The sequence below is a fragment of the Lissotriton vulgaris genome, chromosome 9, assembly GCF_964263255.1.
Source record: "Lissotriton vulgaris chromosome 9, aLisVul1.2, whole genome shotgun sequence".
Lineage (NCBI taxonomy): Eukaryota > Metazoa > Chordata > Amphibia > Caudata > Salamandridae > Lissotriton > Lissotriton vulgaris.
Window position 1 is genome coordinate 1,136,493,341 of NC_141697.1, and position 20,945 is coordinate 1,136,514,285.

Genomic DNA, 20,945 nt, shown 5'->3' on the forward strand with positions numbered 1-20,945 from the left:
TCAAGCTGCACCTGCGGCAATGTTAAAAATGCACGCATTGCATTTGCATGCAGGAAGAGGCAGGCACCACGCGGTGCCTGCCGCTTTCTGCATGCAAATGCAGGGGGGTACCATAGGTACCCACCATGTGCACCCCCCTTCACCTAGGGGGCCCGCAACGGGCCCCCGCAGTGAAGTTCCGTATGCTTTTCCACGGCGGAAAACCCGCCGCGGAAAAGCATAATTTACTGGCCATCCTAATATGGTGGACGGTGTCTGGAAGACACCGTCACCATATTAGAGCTTTTCCGCCGCGGTTGTAATCCGACCGAGGCAGAAAAGCTGCGGACGGAAACCAGGACCCACCAGCCATCCTAATGTGACGGTGGGTCTTTGGTCAGTCCGCTGCGGTTTTTCCGCATCCTCGGGCCGGCGGTGGATTCCGCCGGCCCCGAGGATGCGGAAAAACCGCAATCATAATGACCCCCAATGTGTGGACTCACATTGACCACTGGTACATGTCTCAAGGCAGTCTGTTGTGTCTGCAAACTCTTGCACACTTCCCCTGCACACTGGCAGACCATGCTTTTCTAAATCTCTCTTTAAGGTTCTTTATGGTTTGGTTGTCCTTAGTATTTATGTAATACAGACGCCAACGCCAAGACGCCTTTGGGCATTCGTCGCACTATACAAATATTAATCAAATCAATCGAAATAATTTATCACAGATGCAACATAGATGTAAGTGTTTTTCTTTCACAAGCCTTTATTTAATATTAAGTTCTTTGCAGTTACTTAAAACCATTACAATGGTAGCACCATCGATACACCCCTAGAAGCAGTAGATGTACTAGACATTACATTTAAGGTAACATCATTACTCATAAAAGACATTCTTTTACAAGGTCCCTACAGAGAATTAGAAAATAAAATCGGGATTAAAACGTATAAAGTGACTTAGTGTGTTGGTAAAACTCTGGGCAAACCATAAAATAGTTATCAGTTTTTGAGGAACGGGAACCGGTTTGGAAGGCACTGGGCAAGGGGATAGTAGTTCATCCAGGATTCTCCCATATTTTCTACAAATTGCAAGGTTTTGAGTGTCTGTTGATGAAAAACAAAGTGCTGATGCCTCGAAGCATGAGGAGATGCTTGTTTACATTTAGTGGCTTCAGGAGAGATCTCCTGGGGATGTCAAAGAAAGATGTAAGTGTTCAGAAAGAGTTGTGAGTTTTTGTGAAGACTCAATACTTTAATAGCATCTCAGTATACATATTTATGCGTACAGGTAAAATAAAAGTTGGATACATGCAAAGGCAAAGTTCCTCTACACTATTTGGGCATAAGAAAAGCACTGTGTAATCGTACCTCTTCATCCTCAGATCAAAACCTGGTGCTTGGTTACAGCTTTGCCTACCTTAATTTGTTCAATCCTGATGATTGTGAAGACTGTAAACAGCTAAAACAAAAACAATATGGTGGCAAATTAAACAGCTGCCTTGCAGTGGTGCAACGAAGTAGTGTGCTAATCAGGAGTGTGCTCACCAGGAATGGATCATGTCAAGAGAACTCTTGCCTCTCTCAAAGATTTCACAGCTGCAGCCACTGCCTACAGGCAGCTCACCTGCATTTGAAGCAGTAGATGTTTGAGGCGGTGATCCTTTCATCTCTGGAAACTGTTAAATGTTGTTCTATTAAATATGATCACATTTCTGATTTGCTTCGTTTGACTGGGCCTTACATGCAGGCAAAGTCTCCAACAGAAAAAGCCAGCAGACTCTCCGAAAGGGTCTTTAGGATTGTTTATACCTAAAAGGAAACTAACAAAAGGGTCCATGCAGGACTTGCCAGAAGAAGGAGAGCATCAGCCTAGTCCTGGTAGTTGGGCAACTGCCCACTGACAACAGGATTCAGTGAGTTTCATAGGTGTATAAATTCAACCAATCAGGTCGGGCAGCGTTTCCCTTCTTAGAAAGAATTCTGTCGAGAACTTCTCCCAGGGATGCAGTTGACCATGTACAGCTTCTCCCTGAGTGCTCTGGTAGGAAGCCTTGGTCCAAACTAAATTAACACTTTTGATGCAATGAAAACCTGCTGCACTGCATTACATACAAAACAGAAAGAGAGACAGGGGGCTGTTTTTCTCCCTCTGTACTGGTAGACTTTAAGCGCCATAGTGCAAGGATGTGTAAATTCTCTCAAGCATAGACTTTGTATAAGAGTGGCACCCTTCAGCCTACATATAAAGCTGAACAAGTGTCGAGACTTTTAAAACTTGCTCCACTGCCTAAAAGACGCATATTTGCAAAATGTTAATGCAAATTGTCTGAAACGCTATATATTGATAGGCACAAGAACATGCTCATTTGTTTAATATACCCATTCTGCATCTTTTCTTCTATGCATTCTTCAAGGATTTTCGGTCTGACCATCCATGCATTTTTCTCTTCATCCATCTTTTTTCCAATCATTCTTAAATAATGTCCACTTTCTTTCTTTTTCTCCATTCAGCCTTCAATCATTTCTTCCTTCCTTCCCACCATCCTTATTTTTTTAAATCTAGTCATAATGTATGCATTCTTACTTTTCTCCATATGTCTTTGCCTTTCCAACCTTCCATCTTTCTCTCCTTACTCCTCTTCATCCATCCATCCATCCATCCATCCATCCATTCATCCACCTTTCCTTCTTTTCTCCACTTAGCAATCCATCAATTCATTGCTCAAGCCATCCTTGTCCCCATCTATCTTTCTCTCGATCTGCCTATCCTTGTCTTCTTCCTTCTCATAGTTTATCTGTTTTTCTCTCCATCTACGCATCCATACTTCTCTCCATCCAACTATTCTTGTCAGGATTCTGATGTCGACCTGGAAGAGTTTGTTGATGGCTAGACTGGAGAAACCCAGTTCTGATTGTGCTTTTCTGCTCGAGATAAAGGTGACGCCTAGTAGCCATGATAATTCCGGCACTAGACAGGGTCTGTAGAAAGATGTCCCTTATGGAGGAAAATACCCCCCCCCCCCCCCTATGGCAGCACGAATGAGGTAGCAGTAAAGCCATGGCAAGACTGCACAGTACTGGTGGCAGAGAGAGCAGGAAGATGTACTGAAAGTGCCAAAGGAAAACAAGTACTCCAGAAACTGACAAAACTCCTGGACTGAAATCAGGACAAGGAAACACACCTAACACACTAAGAAGGTTTGTGATGCAAGGAAGAAATGACTAGCTCCCTTATATACCTGCAAACAGGAAATTGCATCAGGAAAAACAGGTGCCACAATATTGGATTGGGAGATTCAGATATGAAAGCAAAGCAAGACAGCCATTTTGGTTTGGGAAAGATATGTTCCTGTAGAGGGAATCTCTGACAAAGAATTCTCCAGAAACTAAGAAAAGACAATGGCCTTTTCCCTACAAGGCCCACCCAGAGAGAAGAATGACAGCGTGGGACATTATAACAGTGGGTCAGTCGCTTACAGGTAAATCTGAATAGAGAACGCTTCAACCCACCGGCTCTCCCCCCTCTTTGACTCACTCTTGCACCACTGTGCATCCTGCCCGCCTGAGGCAGCTTCGGGGAGCTTCATTGGGCTGGATGCCAGAGGTGTGACAACTCTTCTCTTCATCCATCCACTCTTCTCTCCATTCATCCACTCACACATTCTTATCTTCAGTCATTTCATTCTCCATTTTTTTCTTTAGCCATCTTTTATTCTCGTTTTTCTTTTCTTGAACTCTCCTGTACCTTTTGTTACCCCTTGCCCCACAGCTCTATAATTCGTATGTAAGAACGTCCGTTTGGGGAGAAGCGTCTCCGATTACAGTCAAAGGAGAATATAAAGAACAATTTGCTAATCATTTATGTTAAACACAACTACCTTCTGTCACCCACCCCATCTTATGCTGCTAAAGCAAGGGGTTCATGATGACCCTGCCAATAAAGCGTTATTGGATTCTATGGTGTTCCACATAAACTATTGACTCTGTTTGTGCTTCTTTGCTTGTTTCTTCTGTGCCTATGACAAAGGTATTTGCCATTCAGAATGTCTATTGAGAAATTATTAAATACATTATAAAATCTTTTTTTGTCAACAAAGTCTAAAAATATCATAAAAAAGAAAACTGAAGTACCATGTTTACATCATAAAAGCATTTTATGTCTGAACCTAGATGGTAAACCATTAGGAACAAACTTAGAAGCAAAATCACATTTGGTTGAAAAGTCACATTTAATGCAAAATCACCATGCATAACCATTAGGAGTGTGGAAACACATTTAGGAGCAGAAAATCACATTTTAGAGGCAAACACACCAATGTGCAAAATTATATGTATGTGAAAAATCACATTTGGTCCAACATCAGTATGATGTGTGGTGTAACATCAGTACAAGTGTAGAAACATGCTTATGTGCAAAAATTGATTTAGGTGTCAATACACACTTAGATAAAAATAAAAAATCTAATTTATGTGCAATATCCCCTTTGGTGAGCCATCAACAGAATAGTGTAGGCACTTAGGGCCTTATACGAGTTTGGGGGTCCTCCTGTCTGCCCGCCACCGCTGTGCCGACAGGAGGACCTCTAAAGCCGTAGTGCGCCCGCCCGCTGGATTACGGGTGTAACCATAGCTGGCAAGCGGAGCTTGGTCGGTCTCAGGGCGTTGGTCTCTTAAGCTCCTAGGAGAGCTTTAACAACAGCTGCTGTGACAGTACCTGCAGCATGTTCCTGCACTGTGTGGCATGCACTATGGCGTGCATGCCATACCGTACAGGAACAGGGGTGCAACTCCAGTGGGGCACTGCTTGTGCCCCACTGCGTGCACCCCCTGGCCCTGACCAGAAGTGGCAGGGGACCCTAACCTCCACGTCTGCCTCCCTTTTCGTGGCAGGTTCATCACCATGAAAAGGGCAGTGGAAATGTAAGTCCGAATAGGGAAACATCCTTTACCACACAACTTTTACCACGCAGTGCTTTTACAACGCAGGTTTTACAACGAAAACCATTACAACGCATTGCACTGGGGAGCGCTCTAGGATAAGTAATAGTTTAATTTACTATCCAACACCTTGGAGTTGGAATAGTAAATTAAACTATTCACTATCCAGCACCCCTCAAAGCACGTTGTAATGGCTTGCGTTGTAAAACTTGCATTGTAACAGCATGCGTGGTAAAAGCATGCGTTGTAACAACATACATCCGTCGGAATATACTCGGCAGTGCCCTAGCGGCACCACCAGCCTATTCATGCCCATTTCCAGACCACCGGTGCAACAGGATCCTTCATTCCAACAAAATCAGTGGTCGCGTGTTGGTCCAACCACCACTCTCATTATACAGCAGGCTGACCGCCATTGTGGGGGTGGTCGGACCGTGATCATAAGAATGGCTGTCCTGTGGAATGCCATACTCATAATGAGGCCCTTAGTGCATAAAACATTTAGGACTGAATATCAAATTTAAGTGCATAAATATAATTATGTGTAAAATCATCTACAGGGCGAAGTCATATGTAGATGTAAAATAAGTTATAGGTTCAAAAACAAAATTTTACCTAAGCAAAGAGCCTTAAAGTCTTCTACTGGGAACCCAGTGCAAAATGGCATATTAGTAGGATAGAGGCGAGGAACGAGAAAGTGGAAGAATAACCAGGATAACTGCATTCTGAATTCTAGATATCCTATAGAGTTTGGAAACATGAGGGCCTAGGTAAAGAGGCTTACAATAATCAAGCAATGAGAATGCTAATGGCGATTAGACTAAATCAACGTGTGAATGACATTTTGTTCAAGCAGTGCCTGAAGGTGGCTGAATTAAATTTGCCAAATACTGAAAGGGCTGACCTAGAGCCCCTCTCTGTGTATCTTTTATGTGTGCATTAATGACAGGAGCTCAATAAAACAGCTGCAGCGGAATACAGCCAGACCCAAAAAAAGAAAATCCAGGACCTACAGTAGAATAGACACTCATCCTAATTTTTCCAGTCATATCCTTCTTGCAGATCAGCCTCTCTCATAGCACTCCCAAACTCTACTCATAACTCAGACTAAGCACCTTTGAATTTACTTCAAGGTCCCTTAGTTGATCTAACGATTTTTCTCCCAGCTCAAACACAACTGCCACCTTCTTTAGCCCATCTCACGCAGTTCATCTATTCATTTCCACTTACAGCTCTATCCAGGCTCCCTCAAACTCTTTCACATGCAATCAACCTCCTTCTGTTTACCCCTCTCTCATATAATTTGCCAGTCGGCCTCACATTGCTCTTGGTCAAACATATCTGCACAAAACTCTCAGCCAAGCAGCTACAGAAAATCCATCATCCAAGACTCATCCCAGCACTACAGGTCCCAAGTAGCAGCTCATTGAATGTTTTATAATAAAACAGCAGATGCATTTCTTGCACTGAAATGCTAGCTGCTGCTGTGATAAGCGTGGTCATATATATATATAAACTCACAGGATTCCACGCTAACCTTTACCGTCAAGGGCCACATTAGGGCGAAGCAAAATGAGAGAATATTTGGACAGAGAAAGTCTAGTCAAGGCAAAGAACTGCATGCCAGAAAAACCACGAATGATATGAACACCTTGAGTCAAAATACTGAAACAGCAATTGCGCCGCTAGAATTTCTGCAATAATGTCAAGAATAGACCAATAGCAACCAGATGACTGGGTGGAAATTGCGCTGGGTTACAACCAGTTTCATCAGACAATAGTTTCACAGAAGCTCAAAGGATAAGATGATGGTCATCCACCTCCAACCAGACAGCAGGGAAAAGATTCTCAACTTTTTAAACAATCGCACACATATATCCTGAGCTTGATTCCAGAATATTAGAAGTCCTTATTAAGTCAATACAAATAGTGAGATCATCTTATGTCCATCATTTATTCATTTCAATATGTATCCAAACTTGATCCTAGCCAAAAAATATTCTGGAATCAAGCTCAGGATATATGTGTGCGAATGTCAAGAATAGGCAGGGAAAATGTATTGACAGATGGCCTGGTTCCCAAACTTTCTATATTACTCTGAATTAAAAATCAATTTTACTTTGAAAGGAGAATTAATCGTTATATTGAATTTGCTCAGGTTGACATTTTGGAAATTATGAGGGCAATAAAAATGAGCTGTAAATACGAAGAATACAGTCAAATGTGGACCAAGCAGTAATTGGATGTTTTTCGGGCCAGCAAAAGTCAAAGAAAACCCATAGGAACCAGAAAGCCAAAGTCTCCTCTCTATTGCATTGTTGACATTTCACATACAGGTGTTCTGTGATCTTAAAAATGGCTTATGTTCAGGTTTCCTTCCATTTTATTGCAATTAAAGTAGCGGGTGCACATTTGCCTCATTTTTGTACATGGGTTCGTCTGAGAATTACATGACATACTGGCATCATCAAGAGAAGCACACTGAAAATGCATGTCAGTATTTACGCTTAGATTTCCAGCCTTTAAATTAGTGACAGGAATCCAATCTGTACTCCACTGCTGCTGGATTTCAGGAACAGTAGACTAAGGGGTCCGCAAAGCAAAGGGGGGTTCCCTCCCATATGCTCATTGTGACTTTCCTTGCAGCATCCCCAAGTCTGTATAATGTGGAGTAAGGGGAGGTGGGTCAGGCCCAGAATTCAGTGCATCTTTCTATGAATGCAATGTGCACCTGCCACACATCCTGGAATGGCTCAAGGTGAAAGTTTTATCCAGAGCAACATGCATGTGCATAAGGAATTTGCACACACGCTAGAGTATATATATGGTCTGTACGTATGTGGACTCACTGAATGCATTAGAACAGATGAGGAAATCTGTGTTGTGAATCTGGCTGAGACCTTGAGTTGGATTCCCAGGGAGTTTTCAGTGGAGATCAGTAAAGGGTAGTGTTAAGGGATAGCAAGGGTTTTTTAAAGTTCATGGAAGAATAGCATTGCGGCTCAATAAGAGGTTTTTCGGGATCACGAGGGGTATCGTTAAGGGGGTGTGTGGGGTTTTAAGGGTTCGAGCAAGGGTAGTGTTAAAAGATAGCAAAGGTTTTTTAGGTTTCATGGAAGGGTACCATTAATGTGTAATAAGGGTTTTTTTATGGTTCAAGGAAGGGTGTGAGAAGAGCTATTAAGAGGTTTTAGGTTCTGGGAAGGGTAGCATTAAAGTGTAGGACGGGTTTGGTAGGGATTGATTGATGTAAAGTAGTTAGAAATATTTACATAGCTGAGCCATGTCTAACTAGGGAGTTTGTAAAATTAGTATGCAAAAAGAGTAAATTGATAATTGTGTATACACTACTTGCCATCACAAACATAGATGTTTATGTATGTTCCCAAATTTCGAAGACAACCACATATCGAAGCACCTTTTTACAACGCATTAGTAGGATTTATAAAAGCTAATCTCTTCTGCCTCATGAGGTTCAGAGATGGGATGACTGCTGTTGCCCAATGGATGGCTGAAAATTGCCTTCAATTAAATGCCACTATGACCGAGGTGATGCTGGTAGGGAAAAAACCTCCCTTTGGAACGAACATTGGTGGCCAGCCTCCTTAGGCATCATGCCTGCTACCAAGCCAGTGGTTAAGAACTTGGGAGTGTGGCTGGATGCAGATCTCAATTTTCAGTGCCATACGAAGAAGGTCGCAGCGACATGTGTGGGCTTGTTGAGGGGCCTCCGCCCTATTCTGAAGTTTTTCACAGCGCCTGTTCGGCAGCTTATTATCCAGGCTACAATCCTATTGCGCTTGGATTACGCTAGCGCGCCATTTTTGGGCGCAAATAAAGCTGAGATTCTGCGTCTTCAGCGAGTTCAGAACTCAGCAGCCCGAGCTCTTGTCGGACTGCCTCGCAGATGCTCTGCTAGAGCCACCATCAGAGCCTTACACTGGTTACCGATTCAAGCCAGAATCCAGTTCAAGACACTCTGTTTAGCGTTTAAAATCTTGAAAGGTACCAGCCCTGAGTTACTCCGCCCACTCTTAACTCCGTACACTCCTCAGCGTAACTTGCGTTCCTTAGGTCAACATCTGGTAAACATACCCAAGTTCAGACTCTGCCGTGTTGGAGGTCGCTCCTTCCGACTGTTGGCGGCCAAACTGTGGAACTCCTTGCCTGTATCTATTCGTAGCATCGATGAGCTTCTCCCTTTTCGGAAAGCCATTAAGTCCTTTCTTTTTCCTTTGACTTAGGTTTTTCTCTACTGCAGTTTCTTTTTCTAGTACTATGTTACGGTCAGCGCCGGGACGCCCCTTAGCTGGGGCAGCTGTGCGCTCAAACAAACCATTAACATAACATTAACAGAGATGTCTCCATTTGTAAAACCCCTTTCGCCCTAATGGAATCCATTTGTGGATTCCTCGCAGATGTTAAAAAGCTAAACATACTTAATATGCTTTAAGACTGAATTTACTTTTGTGAATCAGACTATAGTATAGTCATGTCTTTGCGTGACTGAATCACTTTGTGATAGAATTGCCATTCTCTAACTCTTTGTGTATTTGTCTACTATCTTCCACTTTACTATTTGGTTTGATAAAATTGGGACGGGTGATGCTGCCTGTCACCTCACCTAACAATGTACCCCCAGTTTAAAGTTCTGGTCTTTACACAGTTTCAGCTCTCTGGCCAATATCATGAAATCAACATTATTCATAAAAAAGAATATACATGTTTACCTACACAGAGGGATTTTTTTAATGCATTGGTTTGCACAGCTGTTATTCATGTTCTGCTTTCACCTACTACAATGTGCCAATGCTTGTTTGCCATGGAGGTCATCAAATGCCAGAATTCTAAGCATGGAACCATCTAGACTTGCTAAGGCAAAATCACGTCCAAATGGTGACTTCCTTTCTGCAAGCTCTGAAAAAAACCTATAGTTATTTAACCCTGATGCCACCGCCTCACAAAGCCTTCATTATGCAGCAATCAAAACAAACTCACACTTTCTCCTGCTGTCGGTAAAGAATAGATGCCTTTAAATACACGTATTAAACGTTCTAATATCCACATTGCATTACCGAACATGCACCAAAGGTTACAAAAATAGCCTTGAATAATGCGCAATCAAGCTTGAAAAGCTCTTGCAGTAAGCTTCTGAGAAGATAATATTTTCGGTCAATAAGGCATTTGGTGAAACGAGGTCTTGTTTTTAATTAACCTTCCTATTAGCTGCTCAGTCGTGGCACGTCTATCAGGCTCGCTAAGAAAAACACGCTGTTTGGAAAGAGCAGGCGGCTGCCTCCAGCTTTCATCTGGTCCTCCCTGGCTTTCTTTGCTACATTCCACCTTGGCAGCTTTTCAAGGTTTGGGGCATCTCGCGGCTTGTCATGTTATCCCCCTTCTTGGACTCATCGCCTATTAAACCAACATTAGTCTATCCCCTGTGACAGGGCGTCCTATTGTGTTGTGACAAACCATCACGACGAACCTGCTGTAAGTATTTTACAATAATAAAGTGCTTCTAGTCTCCCGGGCTTTGTTTTGCCGCTGGCTGTCAGAATTAATATGTTAAGGCATTAAGTGTTCCAGCCAAAAGGCTAATACTGAATTCTAATGTGTTTAATCAAAATGGAGGAGGCAGTTCTTGATGATATGAGCCATTCCAGAACTGCATGGCAGGGATTCAGGTTTAATCTCGTGTTATAGAAGTGGGCACTGAATAAATGATATTGGTGTAAAGAGTGCAGATGCTGGAGCAAATGGCACTGACTTCAGCGTAATGGTTATTAATTAAAGAAAACCATTTGAGAGGTACTTAACCCCTTGCCTGCTGATGACGGAACCGCTCCGTCTTCAGCTGCGGTGGCGCTGTGCTGATGACGGAGCGGTTCCGTCATGGCCCGCCCGACGCTCCTGCGCGGCGCGAATCCCGCGCCTGCGCTGAGCATTCCATAGAGTGGGCGGGGTCATGACAGAACCGCTCCGTCATAAGCACAGCGCAACCGACGCTGGTGACGGAGCGGTTCCGTCACCAGCAAGCGGCTGCCGCGCGGCCGCCCCGCCCCCTTAGCACTGCGGCGGAATAGCCGCCGCAGTGAAGGGGTTAAATAGAAAAATATGGTCCTAGAAGTATCTCTATCCAATACACATCTCTGTGTAATTAAAACTGAAACAAGCCATCAACTTTGCTATTTTTTTGGGCTGGATCCTTAATCCTTTTGATTAAAGTGTGCTTAAAACCTACCCCTTTTATTGAATATTGGATTTTTATTAAGGTAGGTTGTAGGAGTGGGCAGCCTACTACAAGGTGTAGGCGTCTCACCAGCGAAAACATTTCAATTTGGGTCACGTTGAGTTCTACTTAATGTATGACATGATATATAATCCAATCGGTGAACATTAAGGGTAGTTTGAACTCTTAGTTACTGGATTTGTGAGGCCCATCTAACGTTCGGAATTTGCTTCCAAATCTGATGGGCCTTGGTTACAGAAAAAAACACGATTTTTATTACTCCCCTTCAAGCCTGTAAAGCGCTCTGATACCCTCACGGGTCTGGTTCGCGCTCTATAAAACTATAAAATAAATAAATAAATAAATAAATACATTTGATGGAAAACAATGGGAGGAGATACGCATGAAACAGCAACCCTTAGTAAGAGCCAATGAATGGATTGATCACAGGGATCAGTCTAACCTGAAAATGATGCCAGACCAATAGAACGGCTGGTTTAACAGTCACGCTGATTTTACACAGGTCAGTAGTCGTCGAGTAAATCACGCATCAGGACGGAAGAAAATATAAATTCTTACTTCTGGACCCCATACAGTTACATGAGCTCCTGTTTTATATTCAAGAATAAAAGGCAGGTACAAAAACACGTTCGAGCTTTTGATGGTATTTCGCCTCATTTAGACATTTTTGCAAAGAAATGGAAAAGTAGATTATGTCCTGATTTTGTGTATGTTGTCCCCTTCATAGGGCAACTAAAGCCGTCTAGAAGCCAGTGGTAACCTCTTGTACAAACACACCTTGGAGTGCAATTTGTACACAGTTCTTAATTGGTTCTAGCGGTAAAACACACATACATTTTATACGACCTGATAGAAAGTAGACTGACAGTCACTGAAGTAAAAGCCAAGAACGCTACCCTTTAGGTGGTGTCCTTCGTTCAATGTAATGTATTACTCTTTATCTCCTAGCTGGTATTTTTCTTTTTTCTTTTTGTATTTAGCTCATATGAACTGTTTTTTCTTATCTATTTTTGATTTTTAATTCTCGTTCTCATGTGTTTCATTTATTCTTTCTGTATCAAGTTCATGCATTCGTGTATTTAAATTGTTTATATGACTTTTTCAAAACTTTCAATAAAGCTTATTTTGAACTTAAAAAAAAGGTGGTGTCCTTCGCAATTCTTTTGATAAACATGTTTGTTGTCCATTACTCACCTCCTGGGGTATTTAAGGAGCAGAGTGGCAACATATGTCAATATGTGTTGTAGTTAATCACCGAAAGCTACCTGTCAGGGGGATTCCACAAGGCAAACCAAAGACCTCTTGAAGTATCAATGTATCAAACTAGAGTAGCATGGGCCAAGCTTAAAACTGACTGAAGTGGTTGCCTGGAACGCATATTTCATCAATTCGAATAATTATTACATTCAAATGAGTACTGAATGTATGGTCAAAACAAGTTCATAAACTAAAAAACTATCTCACACAAAACAAAGAAAACTGATCAAGGGAAATCTAGATAACATAGCTTTAACCATTTAAAATCTAAGTCCAAGTTAGTAATGGTTAACATGAAAGTCTAAGGAAAACTGTTTTATAATACAGGGAACGAGATGAAAAGTGAAACAAGCATTGGCAATTCCAATAGGTCTGGCTTATAAATGAAAGAGTGTCTTCAGTCACTGGTGAGCTTAGGCACTCAAGAATTCACCATACATGCGCTTTCTCACTCATCCTTGCACTCTTTCGTCTATTCTCCAACCCACCTTCTCATGGTGTTTATGTAGCTTAATAATATTCCCCCTTAATGACTTTACCATATGCTTTGCTTTTCACAATAAATACGTCAGATTAAGGGCCTGATTAGGAGTTTGTCCATCTTCCCATCGGATCCCCAATGTAGCGGTCCTAGGTAGAGCTACAAACCTGCAGTCTCCCACCAGCTGGATTACGAGTGTAATCCATGGCTGCCGGTGGTGGAACAGAAGCGGTATGTTTGCCCATAGGAGAGCCTTAAATGCATACCGCCTCCGTGACGGCACCTCCAGGTCATCCGTGCATGCCACACGGTGCACGCATGACCGTGCACTTTTGGGGTCACATAATGTGCCCTCCGCATGCACCCCCATGGGGAGATTTGGCCAGGGGCCCTCTTAGGGTCCTCTTTGCATGCCTTTCCAATAAGCATTTCATGGCTGGGTCCCCACCATGAAATGCTTGGAGGAAAGGCAGGTCATAATCTGGTCGGTGGGACCTGCTTCAACACCACCACCATTCATGACCCCAGTCCGACCACGGCACTGTTGGGATCCTAGATCCTGCGGGTTACGGTGGTGTGTCGTCGGACTGATGATGGTCCGACTGCTGTACTCCAATTATGGCAGTCGGACCGACGGGCCATCAGCGGTCGGACAGCCACCAACAGGTTGGTAATGGTCCGACCATCAAAGTCATAGTGTCTTTGTCGTAACCTTTGCACAATAAACACATTAGACCTATGCCATATGACATAACTTTTACCAATAAACCAATCATACCTATACCTTATATTATCAACTTGCCACCATAAACAACTTAAATATTCTATTCTGAGCATAAACTTTCTCTTACAGCATTCAATAGCCATGCAGAGATAAAACTAAAAATTAAAAAAATATATATATTAACAGCAAACATTCTTGAGTACCTTCTTACATGGACTAACAAGGTTTATCACAGTGCAAATGTTCTTCCCCGAGGATTTCTCAGCGGGGATAACCAACACCACAACAGTTGTCTAAAATAGTAATCTGTGAAATTCAATGCAAGAAAATAGCAATGGACAGTCTTTTCCATTAAGTAATAGCAATAGACCCTTAGGTCCTTTTGACTTTAGCAAATGCTTTTCATGATAAATATATCAATCCTACTGCCTTTGTCATAACTTTTCAAAATAAACTGATCAGATCTATGTTATCTAATATAACTTTTGTCAGGAAATCAATCAAACCTATCGCTATATATCATGAGCTTATTTCTATAATCCGCTGACCCCTAAAGTATTGAGCACTAGCTTTCCCATGTGGTATAAATCAGGCACACAGTAATGAAATTAATGTGTAAAAAAATTACATTTAGGAAAACATTTTACATTCTCTACTAAGGATAATGATCATTAAAGTGTTAATCTTCTTTCCCAAGGGTTTGACAGAGGGAGTAACTAACACCAATGCCCTTGTCTACTACCATAGTCTTTGAAAATCTGTGAGAAAAAATAAGTCTGCATGCCTTACTGCACTGTAATCAACTCTTAAAAGCCTTTCAGCTTTAACACATCTTTTTTCACAATAAATGTCAGATCTTCTGCCTTTGTTGTAACTATCAATAAAAAAAAATTATACCTGACATTACTTTTCCCAAACATCCAATAAGGTTCAAAGCCTTTGTCATTGCCTTCACCATAACTAGCTCAGGCCTACTGTATTCAACATTGGTTTTTCCATAAGAAAAAGTGGAATACAATTACTCGTTCCTCTGGGGAACACCCAGCTTTAATTCAATCAAAAGCTTGCAAAGTGAAAGATCAGCATCTGGGCAAAGTCTAAGCCCATCTTCTAGTACTGATTGTTAAAGCTTTTTTCCTGCTGGTCGCTTGACAACTGTGCATGCCAAGTCAAATCTAAAATGACAATGTGTGGCTATTTAGAGCTTGGTGGTCAGGGAACTAAGTCACAAATGTGGTGGAGTACTCTGTCTACCAAACTGACGGTGGCTATTTAGAATCAGACAGACTGTCACGTTTCGCTGGGCGCAATGTAAATTACGCTGGCGTAATTTACGTAATTTCAGCGTTTTCACCAGGAAAAAAATGTTGTGTTGCAGCTGAATGAGACACTACAGGCACTCTGCAAACTTTTAAAGCTTTAAGAATGGTGGAGGTAATGATTATGTCCACCATGGCGGATCATAGGCTGCCCACCAAACTATATGAAGACCAATGTTTTGCAAAGGGGCTTTCAGTGGTATGAAGTCAAAACAAAGATTCACTGGACACTGCCGAGAATATGTCGTGAATATGATTGTTTCTTGAAGCTATCACTTTGCCAGATGGGAAGGTATTGAAGTTTTATCTAACAGGACATCGATGTGGCTTATTATACTGGTAAGGATCGACAGATTGATAGCTCTTTCTCGATTCTGTGGGTAGTGGTGCATGGCCGTTCTTAGTTGGTGGAGCAATTTGTCTGGTTAATTCCGATAACGAACGATACTCCTCCATGCTAACTAGTTATGCGACCCCCAGCTTTTGATGTCAATGTCTCTATATATGTAAGTAACAGAAATATTGTAGACATTGCTTTTTTTGCTAAAAAAGAAAATAACAAGGGTTTGCTCAAAGACAGTCGAGAATAGGAAGCTTGAATGTAAAAAAGTATAAAAAAGATTAAAAATAAGGTAACCCAGAGTTAATTATTAAATAACATCTGTGGTACAAAGCAAAACTGAATTTATGGTTTCTGAGGCACCCTTTTGTTTAAAATGTATTATACTGGTTAGCACATATTTCTGAATAATGTTAAAAACCAACAAAAACGTTCTATGCAGTGGAAGGTCACTCTTGATTGCAATGCTGGTTTCAAGGCCCTTAGATACATTGTGCAGTTTCTCTCAGCCAGGTGTTTTTTATCTAAAATATTTTTTAATCAGCATAAAGGGGAAACAGGTTCAGATCAAAAAGGATTCTAAAATGTAGGAGCAGGTGTGAGGCAGCGTGCTGATACGGAAGGATCTCGCGAAGGTTTCAGAAATAAAACTTGGTGTATCCCCAGGTTTACAAATAAAGTACTTTGAAGACATTGCCTTGTACTGTGTTTGGTATTTTTCCACTTTTCATCCTGTTGCAATAGGCAGTCAGGGAGGAAAGTTGAGGAGACTGGGAATGGATTCAGAACTCTTTGTTCTAATGCTGATCTTGCATACTAACACCTAAGCCTAGGGGTGACTGAATCAGCAAGGAAACCTAAATTGTTTTAAGATCTCTAGTGCATTTAAAAATATTGTTTATTTGCCCCTGCTCTGTTATTCTTCTACATGTATTCGTAAGTCTTCTAAGATCTCACCGAAATTTGAGCCTCCATTTCTAACTCCTTGTGCATAGACTGAATGCCAACAAAAAAATACAAGATCATGATCTTTGTGAGCTTTCAGTGAAGATAGTGTCAACATTGTCACTTTGGGTGACAAATCCAAGAGACCAGTGTTGGAATGTACATGTTAATTATATCACAAACAAATATGTATGCTGCAATGACAGCAAATGTAAAAATGAATGAAGCAAATGTCAATAATATCTCAATTCAATATATTTTCCAGGTCAAGACACGAGGGGCAGTATTGTGTGGTTCTAACATTTGGAGCCGTTAGCCATCTGGCTGTGTTGGAAAAGCTATTTTGAAAGACTATTCTTTTAACTCTGTAACGGATTCCATGTTGTAGTGCTGGAATGCAACACTGACCATAAATCTCTATCTGAAAAGGCAACCAGGCCATTCTACACTATGTAATAAAGAGAAAATGTCATCAGGCAAGCAGTTGTTGAATAAGGTTTGGTAAGAACATTTGATGATGTCTTGTAATATAAACATATTGTTCAGACCCAGAAATTGCTGGAATCCCTGGGGTGGTCTGGTCTCCAAAAGGCAGATGATTCTTCTGTTTTACTATCACAAACTATTCATCCTAAAGAAAAGTACAAGGAACAAAAGTATTTACAGAGATCTTTGAAAGTTGAGAGAATGTGTCATATTGCATGCAAGTCATTCACCACACATAAATTAACAATGTTATTATGGCGTAATGTGACATGTTGCAAAGTAGAGTGTACAGCAGATTTGACTTCTGAAATACCTGGAACCTAGTCACAGCACAAGCATATTTTATTGTCCACCTACTGAGAGATGAGTTATGCTCATTTAATCCTCCTGGATTTGTTTGCATTTTAGACTACCTGGTTTATAGATGTCTGCCATATGTGAATCTCACTACCTGAGTTTCACTCACAGTAAGCTCTGTTACAATGTATTGGACGGGTTAACCGCCAATGTACTGCCTTTTAAGGTGAGGTCACCTGCTGCGCAGTTAGGGTAGGAGGCATATGTGTGCTGGCTGGGAGAGTGAGACTATCGCCTAGCTCAGCCGGGCATCTGCACGTAGGTAGCCTTTTACAAAAGGAATTCTTCAGTGATTGGTGCTGACCTGATGTTAGCCTTAGAATGTGAGTTGGAATTAACAGTGTGTGTAGGTACATTATTAAAGATTGTTGAAAAGTCTGTGTAATTCACTGTATTATAAACACTGGTTTAACTGTATGTACACCAAATTACAATTTCACCTTAGACCTGGAGATTTAGCTGATGCATCAATATTATGGTAAATCATAATCTCAAATGCAGATTTGACATTAATTTCCACATATCTACTCTCGTTGTGGTCTTTCAAGATTTATTATTTTTATCAGACTATAGATTCCAGTGATTTTTTACCCTTGCTTGACCAAGTTAATTATTCTGCTGGAGGGTCAAAGGTCTCCCCACACAATAGAGCTATTTGGCAGTGCTTGGGAAGGAAGTGTGGGGATAGAATCTGCATATGCCATTACCTTTCTTGTTGCACTTGGCTTGTGAAGGCTTGGTCCCAAAGAAACAAAGAAGGACAACCAGACACCTGGAGCTAAACAATGAAAGGGCTCCCTGTTGAATTTCTAAAGGGAAGGTACCAAGCAGCTGTGGTAGTTAGTGTCATGGTTCAAGGCTCACAGAGACGTCTTTCAATAGACCACTTCAAGTCACCATGTTGAAATGTCACAAAGTGCTGTGCAGGTAGGAGTGGAGTGATGATGTGCCCCCATAGGATCATGCAGAGGTGACTGCCTTCTAGACGCTTCCCCCTTCACATAAAGGCCCCTGCACAACAGGCCGGGACTGTGGTAAGCAAAGAAGGAGTAATGCCCAGCTGGAACAAGATAAGACGCCTGACCCCTACTGCTAGGATGGACTTATGAACGTTTATTTTCAGTTGGGACCAGGGAATAGGATTTATTTCTCTCAAGTCAGTGTTGTATGGCCCCTACACCCTCTGGTGGACAGAAAATGGACAGGACTTCTGGGCATGACCCTGTAGGTCTTCCCTATATCTTTGGTGGACTGATCCTTCAGGAGTGGGACCTCCAAAAGGAATGGGACCTTGAATTTCGCTGAACCAGGTGCGCTGCAAGTGTCCAAAGGAGGCTATGAAACCTGGAAGGTGCAGAGAGTGAGGGCACTCAGCCTTGGGGCCTCGGGTTCCTTTTGAGGAACATGCCAGGCCCAGGAGAAGTACCAGGCATCAAGACAGAAGGCAGGTCCTAAACAAGAAGGAAGTAAAGTATAAAGTAAGTTTCACAATGATTAATGAAAATTTAGCCGCCAGAAGGCCAAAACATAGACAGTCCTCATCCTTATCAGCTTGCGACCAGGAGCAATTCACCGGAACAGACCCCATTAACCCAACAGGGGCCAGAACACAGTAAGAATCTTATTTCCCTATTGGGACAGGGCAGGATCAGGTGTACATGGTGTCCTCCCCCCTGTCCAGTAAATGTCCCCGGCCATTCTCATCTTCCCAGGAACTGAAGCAAGGAAACATGGCATCAGGAAACATGCTTGCCCTCCCCTCAGCGTTAAAGATGGGCCAAGGGGGCACCCCTCTCCTATGGACTCAGATAGGCCAATGTGGAGAAAAATATGGAGCACCAAAAATGAGCACTGCCATGCTTGAAAGGCAGAAGGTGACGTGGTAGGGTCTCACCCCTAGGAGCACTTCTGAGTTCCCACCACCCCTGCCCATGCCCTTTTTGGGGTGATTAGGGTGACACCCAGCACACTGATCCCTGTCTGTGCTGGCCCCATGTGGGAGAGAAGAGGCATTCTTGAGTCTACCTCCAAGATGAAGGAGCACACACAAGGAAGAGAGGATGCTGGTTTCACACCAGCACACATCTGCTGTCGTAGGGTATGAGTGGCCAGGACGTTTGGAAATGGTCTCCCTACATGGACCCAAAATCCAGCCTGTGATCCAGCATGTGCTGGGAGCCCCATTGGAGGGTCAGGGGCACTCACCCTTTAAAAACCACAAAGACAAAGTAGGGCTACACGTTTTTAAAAATAAAAGAAGAAAAAAGATCATAGCCAGAGGGCAGGGAGTTGCCCCATAAGCTCCCATGTCTGACCAGCTGGGTCTGAGGCACCACATAAGCCCTTGCAAGTAAGACTGTAAAATGTGCATAATATTCCTTGTGGTGTCGCAGGAAGACAGAGCACCACCAACGTAAAGTAGATGAGTGGGGGGCTGTCAGGAGTTCAGCAGTCCCCTCAGGAGCCCTAACAAAGTTTATTGAAAGTCACCCTAAGTCACCCAGAGGTTTAAATTAATGACCCCAGGAGAATTCTCAATGTGTTTCAAGCTTTCCTCTAGTTTGGACTTTTGCTTTTGCCCCTAGTCTCTAGGGTGTGGGAACCCCTGTTGGCGGGTTGTAAGGCTGAACTTTTAGCATGTTGAAAGTTAAAAAACTAATGCACAAATTTTATTGGATTGAAATATTTTATTGATAATGGCAAAGTTGACGATGAATAATATATTTTAATTGAAATCGTCAAAAGGTTTATTGACAAACAAAGTTAACATTCAATCACTATATTTCTCAATCAGGCCTAATTAATGTAAATTCTGGAATTTCATGTTCTGTTTGTTACATGTTACTTGTTACATGTAAATCCCGAACGTATGCCATTACACTGCTTCTTTTAATTATAAGTTCAGAAATTATTTAAAATTGAAAACAATTACGCAAAAATTACCAAATTTTGCATAATGTCTCTCTGGCATCTCAAAATAAAAATTACACCGGATTTGCACTTTGAATAAAATATAGTGTGAAATGGCAAGCTGTGCTATGCAGGCACAAGGCCATTTTGTATACTCTATAGTCCTCCGGACTATTTATGCCACATTTCCCTTTTTTGTAGACCCATCCACCCATTCTTGTCCAGATAACCCATTGTTTCAACTTTATATTCATATTTTGTTTCCATTTTACTGCCCCTGTGCTTTTCTTTTTTAAATTTTTTGTCCAGTGTGTCTGATATTATATTTCTCTGCACTTTTAATGTATGTATTCCTTATCCCAGCAATAGCTAAGGCAAGAGGCACCACTGTGCCATCTGAACCCCGTGTTGTCAATGGCGGCACAAGCGTTGATGCCCCAATACACTTCTAATGAGTTGGAGCTTGCAGTTGTCTCTTTTTATATGCTCAGCACCATCTACCCTTCAGTCTGAAGGTACGAGCAAACCCAGCAAAGGTTACAGCCCGGCAGACACAAAGCTGTGGTGGGCGAGAGTGCTGAAAGGCCATTCCAAGCCACACCGGTCTCTTACGTACCCAGCAGCAGGTAATTCACCTCTGGGCTGAAATCATTGACATTAAAGAGATCTTCTTCAACCTGCTTGGCGTTGAGATGACAGGGCTAGATGAATTATGCTTACCTTTTTTATATTGTTCTATGTCTTACTTTTCATGAGGCAATATTACATTACAGGTAATTTCAAAGGAAATATCTATATGTAGCCAGTAGGTATTTATATTTCGGACCAAAGTTTCCATAGGAAAAGCATTTTTTGTTTAGCCACTAACTATGGCCCTGCTTCACAAATCTCCACAAAATGTACACAAAACTTTCCCTTTTTGGTTCAGCTGCTGTGTTAAAAGTTTCGGGGTGATCCAT